Here is a 7,054-nt window from a genome sequence, read left to right on the forward strand (position 1 = left end):
ATTTTTGAACAAGCAGCTTCTCGTTCGCCGGTGCTGCTGCTTAAATTTCTGCTATTACCAACTGCGAACGACAAGTACGATTCACCTTAGAGACGTGAAATCCAAGACTGTTGTAATTTATTAATTACTACGCTGGGAGAAGGGAAAGAAAATTAACGCGAAACCTTACTTTGACGTGTAAAGTCCTGAAAAAACGTCATGTAAATGTGTAATTAAAACAGTACCCAAGGAAATTGTTAAAACATAAAAGAACGAAGAAGGTAGTGACTACAGAGCAAAAAGAAGGTGTAAACCAATTACCCGGTACATAAACGAAGAGATAATAAATCAGAAAATTGTTTCAACGGAATGTGTTTCTTAATGTAATTCTTTATGTCGAAAACCTAATGCATTTTTTTACTTCATCGTCAACTGTGAGATTATCAAATTGGATTAGCCCACGGGGGCGGTTCGTTGGAATTCTTCCAACTTGTCTCAATTTCTAACCGCGTCACGCGCTCCGAACACACTCGGAGTTAGCATTAAATTAACAGCAGTCATAAATAATATATGTATACATCGATATGTATGTAAATTAGTCGTAATTTTACGGTCGCGTTCGTTGTCTTTTCAAGCTTCGCTCCGCCACCGGTCCAACACGACCAGGTCTCTCCCTCCCCAGAATGGCATTACTTTCTCTTACTTAGTACCGAGAGAAATAAAATGCATCTTCTTAGACTTAACTACCGTATAATGGCCGGCCGTCGCGTCGCCTAGGTAGCAGTCGCGGATCATTGTATCTGGGCAGCAGCAGCAGCCGGTCGTCCTCTTCTCTGGTTGACGAAAGACGCGCGCGAGAGGGGCATGGCATAACAAGTGAAGCGCGCGATCAAGAATAATGTGAAAACGGAGAGCCGGAGCGCGGGCAAAACGACGAAAAAGAGGAGAACAATGAGCGATGCTCGCGCTCGCTCCACGTAGACTCAGCAATTTCGTCGAATTGCAAGCGATTACCGTCGCACGGCAGCTCGAATTTTCCGTTTGTTTGAGTTACGGAGCTGCGCAAGGCCACGAAACGGCTCCTCCGCCGCAGCCGAGAGCTTCGACGAAATGGACCTGGCCAACAACAGAGAAACACCCAGGGACTCTCGTCTCGAGAGTAGCCAGTTGGAAAAGGAAGCGTGTTACACGGCGAACAGTTTGAACAACGAGCACCACCGTAGAAGAACAAGAAGAAATTAGAGGTCTCAAGTACGGGAACGAACAGAAACGGGAAAGAGAACCAAGACGCGGGTTCGCCTGCACGTATTTATCGGTCCGGTAATAAGCCCAATGGCCAGCGATTAACACTCAAATGAACTGTGGAGAACACCAGAGTCTCGCCCTTTCGCCTGTGAGACCCTGGTGGCTGCTCTTGCAGCTCCTTTGTTGAACCATCTCTGAATTTTTTCTCCCTCTCCCTCTACCTTCTCTCGCTCTTTCTCTTTCTCTCTATGTTTCCTCTCTAGACAATGGCACCAGCTATTCCTCTCGCCACGATTTTTCCGACTGCCGAATAAAGAGAAGGGGCAGCCAGAGAGAAATAAGGGGACCGGAGAAAGAGAGCTCGCGCGCGGCCGCGCGCCTCCAACAGCAAACCCGCTAGAAAGAGGATAATTCCCTGTAAGTGGATAATGCCTCGAGACGGTGCTCCTTGCCTACGCACCCAAGATCGTACTCCACCTCCTGCTTCCTCCTATTTCTCGATCCTCCTTTCCTACCGTCGTCGTTTCGCATGGTAGTTTTGTGGCTGGTGGTTGGAAGGCTTTGTAGTTTGGAGCCCGGAGTCTCCGTCGCTCTTTCTATCGTTTCTATCTGTGCCGCTATCTCCCTCTTTTTGAAGGATCTTATTGTACAACTCGCTTTCAAAGTTCCACTCGTTGCATCCGGACGCGCCACTACCGTGGAATTCGCGTTTTCCCTCCTTCGTCTCTTTCTCTTCCACCTTCTCCATCTTCTTCTTCTTCTTCTTCTTCTTCTTCTTCTTCTTCTTCTTCTTCTTCTTCTTCTTCTTCTTCTTCTTCTTCTTCTTCTTCTTCTTCTTCTTCTTCTTCTTCTTCTTCTTCTTCTTCTTCTTCTACGTGCCCTCCTCCTCCACCCTGTTCGTCGGTTCAGGAGTTTTATCGCGCGAGATACCCTCGCTGCCGTTTGCGGTTCATCCTCCAATTATCCCTAATACAGAGAATACCGTGGAGTGTTATTATTACTCCCAGCTATTTCGGATTGTTGCTCTTCCCTCGAGATTTTCGTTTGTGCCACCGTGCTCTTGTTGCAGGGGCACAGTCTAAACTCGGACGAATACGCCGAGGGTAATTAGCCCGTCGTTCTTCCGGTCAACGAATGCACGAACGGTACGAGTATTTTCCGGTGGTTGAACCGTTTCCAACGACGAGGAACGAAGAATTTTCTGTTCCTTTGCGCACTGACGCATCAGGAAACATAAAATAGCGGCGTACAATTGACTAATCTATAAATTTTAATACGGTTAAATATGGTTGCACGGTTGAGAAAGAAAAGTTGGGTCCCGTGATACTTGGAACAACTTCAACCTCCTTCTGTGAAACCGAAACGGTACTTGAAGAAGAGAAGAAGAAAGAAAAAGAAACACAGAGTAGCGAATGGGTTGTTCGAGGTCACCAATAATTGTCGTATTTCGAAGAGGGCATTCGAGTACGTGCGAATTGTCGACGGTACATCCCTCACGGTTAAACGAAGGAAAGAACGTGGTAATACCTATTCGTCGTTAAATCCACGCCGCGGCCTAACGTAGTAGCGTTTCGCATGGCTACAGGTCTGAAAGGCAAAGAACAGACAGTTGAAACGATACACCGCCCTGAAATCTACATTTATCCTCTGAATTTTATAGGCTACCGTCAGAGCGATTCCGCTGTTCTCGGCTTCACCTTCTCTCTTTGATGGTCTTTCCTGCAACAGCTAAATGCTCGATGCGGCGTGAACGAATCATCTACCGCGCAACTTTTTACCCGTCGATCGCAATGACTTTTACGACGGTCAAGTCCCGGGGATGGTTCTTACGATCATAAACGTGTCAGCCGTTAACTTTCGATCGGTATGCTATCGCGCGAGAGCCGATGATAGCGTCAGCTAACTCGCAACCAATGTTCTACCTTACAATGGTTCGAAGCAGCAACGATTGATGCGCGTCATTTCGAACGCCGAGAATCTGCAAAGTTACCACCGCGCGCGTTTACAACCACGCATGAATCTCGCGGTTAGCCGGTCCCGGCTATCCGGCAAGAAATGCAGATTCCTTGCTCTGCGCGGTTTCTCGGATTTAATCGCGGAGGCGCACCGCTGCAAACGTACACACGCGTCTGTACGCGATCGTAAACCTTCATCGTGCGAACGGAGCGCAAGCTCATTCGGGACCTCGACGAGACGAAGAATCTAAGAAGACGAGCAGCCGTCGTATCGGTAGCAGCCAACTTCCACGAAGGATAATGGAACAAGGAAGAGAATTTTACGCTCCTCGAAGTTTCCCGCGCGACCAAACAACGGTCGAACGAAGAGAGGTACCGGTGGCAAGAGAGGAGGAAGTGTTTCCCGACGAAGTGAACGAAAGCAGAAGGAACCGGTAGAGAAATCTCTCGCTGCCTTTTCCAGTGGCTTCGGCAACGATCGAGAAGCAAGGTATTCCGTGTAAAACGTTCAACCGTCGATGGTACAACGGTGAGAACGGGTTCGCGAGCGCGTTTCATGAAGTGTTCTCATGGATGCCATGGTTCGTGCTGTCGGAAAAATCCATAACGTCAGCCACTAGTAGGCAAAGCACAATCCTATTGGCTCTCTTCCCGTTGCTCGACACACTGCGAGAGAGCAGATAGTGTCCAAGCTGACGAGTCCATAAGCCAAGTTTTCGAGGTGCATCCTGGCGCTCATGCGTTCCCGTCTATACGTGGTCGCGTACGAGTATATAAGTATTTCCACGTACGGGGATGACTCGGTAGACGAGCAGCGGACAGGGATCAACAGAGACCTCGGCGAGCACAGTTTTGTTATGAGGATCGTATAATATTCTAGTCAGACCTGCGGCTGTACAACGGGCATCGGCATTCGCGAGCTGAATGACAATTCGGCGGATCCGAAGCGCTGGGTAATTGCCAGCTTAGCCCATCATTATAACGTGTATGGTGGATATGCTACGGGTTGACAGGCCTCGAATAACCGACAGTTAACGGACGGTTGACATTCGTGATTTACGTCGATGCGCCATAAATCTGGCTAGCTCTGAAACCTAGACCTCTCACGCTACCTACCTTTTTAATATGCTACCACCGATTCGTCGTAAGACTTTAGCTACCTTATTTGGAGGATTTGTCTGGAGGATACGTAGATAAGTCATCGATCATAGAGTACCCTTCGCTAGCGTAGCAGTGATGAAAATTACGTTACGGCCGAGATGGAGATTAGAAATAACGCGGAGGAATAAACGAACCTTGGATCTATCCAAACGAGAAACACAATCTCGTAGTTTTACGATACTTCTATTCCTATGTCGGATAATTGATATTCGAATGGTTCGAACACAAATCATTAGAGAAAATATTGCAACACAATATACAAGAGTAGAATCGTTCGTCTTGAGTTGGCCCCGCGAGGAGGAGGAGCGAGCGAACAGTTGCGACGATATTCCTCCAGGTGGAATCGGAATACAATAAATTATTGCAAATAATAATGTCATCGCGAACCGTGGAGGATGCTCGTTAAACAGAAGGCAGTACAATCGTGCTGCTAATGACCGGGGCAGTAGAGTTGTTTCTTAGTATAACAATGCCAGCGACCGTAGATACTTCGTCACGCGTAGAGGATGTACGAGTACAGGCGAGCCATTAGTAAGGTATCCGCCTTAAAGGCTGCTGCTTTCGTTTTAGCCCGATGCTTTTGTAGATTTTAATCCGCGGATCGATCGTACGTAGCAAATGAGATTCTTTCTTTGAGTACGAGAGTACTTCGAATGTTCCCTTGTCGTTAATTCTTATTCGATGGATCTGTGAAAATTTGAAGGATTTCGTTACCCTGCAAATTCGAAAATTCGAAAATTGCAAATTTCAATATTTAGATCGCTTAATAAATTTTCTTTTGTATCGCATATGAATCGTAGAACTCTCTCTATTGGAGCGATTTCATTTTTATGTCAGTTACAAAATGCACCAATTACTTCACTATGCAAGAGTAATGGATACTTTTGGAGAAATTAAAGCGCTGTAATTAGATTATTTATCGAATTCAGTGGAATTTAAAAAATTCCCTTAAAAAGGTAAAAAAAAAAAACTGCTGAAACTCAGCAAAGAAACAATAAGTGGACGAAAAGAATTGGAATTTACGTCACATAGTTTTGGAGTTGGTGTGCCGGCTATTTTTACGAGCCACGCGAAGAATGAATAATAAACCGCGTATCCGCGTCTGAACTTCTGAACGGAAAACTACATAACTGTTCAAGTTGCGTGGGTTATTCGTAGTATAAATGGATATTGACAAAACCATCTAATTAGACCTGTAGCAAATATATGCCCAAGTGAAAGGAATCGTAGGCGTGGCAGGAAGTGCAGAATGGATGGGAAACATGATAGTACACATTAAATATATATGACCGCGAAAAACCCGAGGCTAAGAAAGTTACAATACCGCAAAAGGTTAATTACTGTGCCGAGTATTATTCTTACTGGTTGCGATGCATTTTGATTACGAACCGTGATATCCCCCTCCACCATTTACGCCGTAACCAAACGAGACTTTTGCGCTTCATACCGAAACCACCACCTTGGCAGTCTCTCGTGCACGATATAAATTAATACCAGTATCGACGATCTAATTTTACAGTATATTACAGTTTAACATTACTCGGGATACCATTTATTATCGGCTGTACGCGTCGAACCTCCGGCCCATTATGTAAATTATTTCGAATATGTACACGGTTCGCGTGCTCATTAGTTAAAGAAAATTATTGCGCCCCGCTAAAAAGGATCGTGAGATCGAACGTATTAATGCGTTCAAGGAAGGTACCTATAGCTGTGTAACGTTTCGAGTTTCTGTTTCAGGAACCGTACGACGTTTCGCGGAACACAACGGGCTCGTAAGGCGGCCGTCGTGCAGGCGTTAAAGATCTGATGCCCACTAATGACGAAGTCTTGTGTTCACATGTTGACACTAACTGATCACGAAAAGGAGGACGAAGAAGTGTCAATGATTGCTTCGCTATGTCATCCTGTCCGTTTGATAAATGGTCGGAACTCTAATAATATAATACATATTTCAGAACGAAGCATGTGTTTGATATTTTTTCAAATTCCACCGATTCAATATACATATATATATATATAGATACTTTTGCAGTCATTATCGTTTTCACGATTCCACGACGATAATGAGTCGTACAGAATACAGTTCGTTACGACTCTATCGTTGCTGGATCTCAAGGCTTGCGATTCAATTAAGCTTTCGGAATTTATATTCAAATCAGCGTGTCACGTTCTCGTTTCAATTCTTTTCGCAAAAGAAAAAAGAACGAACTCTGACAGATTAATATCGTATCATCATTAATCTACACGCGTAAGAATTACACCGAAACCACTTATAGCAATGATAAAAAGAAATCAATCGTAACAGCGTTCCGACCGAACTTTTTTCCCCTCGATCCGCCACAACAAGTGCAATTACGCGTATACGGGACCGTATATGAATGTAAAAAAAGGAAGCAACGAAACGCACGATTACGCTCGACGGAAATATCCACCGTGTCCCGAGAAATTCGCGGTCCAGTAGAAGAATCTCCACACGGATACGAACAAGGGCTGGTCGTGCAGGCGTTAGGGATCCGATGACGCTAATGACGAGGCCATGTGTCCGTATATTGACGCTAACTGGACTGACCACGAAGAAGGAAAGTAAGAAAGATACGACAACGGCGACGACGCTGAAGAAGAAGAAGAAGAAGCAGAAGGAGGAGGAGGAGGAGGAGGAGGAGAAGGAGAAGAAGAAGAAGAAGCAGAAGAAGAAGAGGAAGAGGAGAAGA

This window comes from Habropoda laboriosa, unplaced genomic scaffold, assembly GCF_001263275.1.
Source record: "Habropoda laboriosa isolate 0110345459 unplaced genomic scaffold, ASM126327v1 scaffold411, whole genome shotgun sequence".
Taxonomy (NCBI): Eukaryota; Metazoa; Arthropoda; class Insecta; order Hymenoptera; family Apidae; genus Habropoda; species Habropoda laboriosa.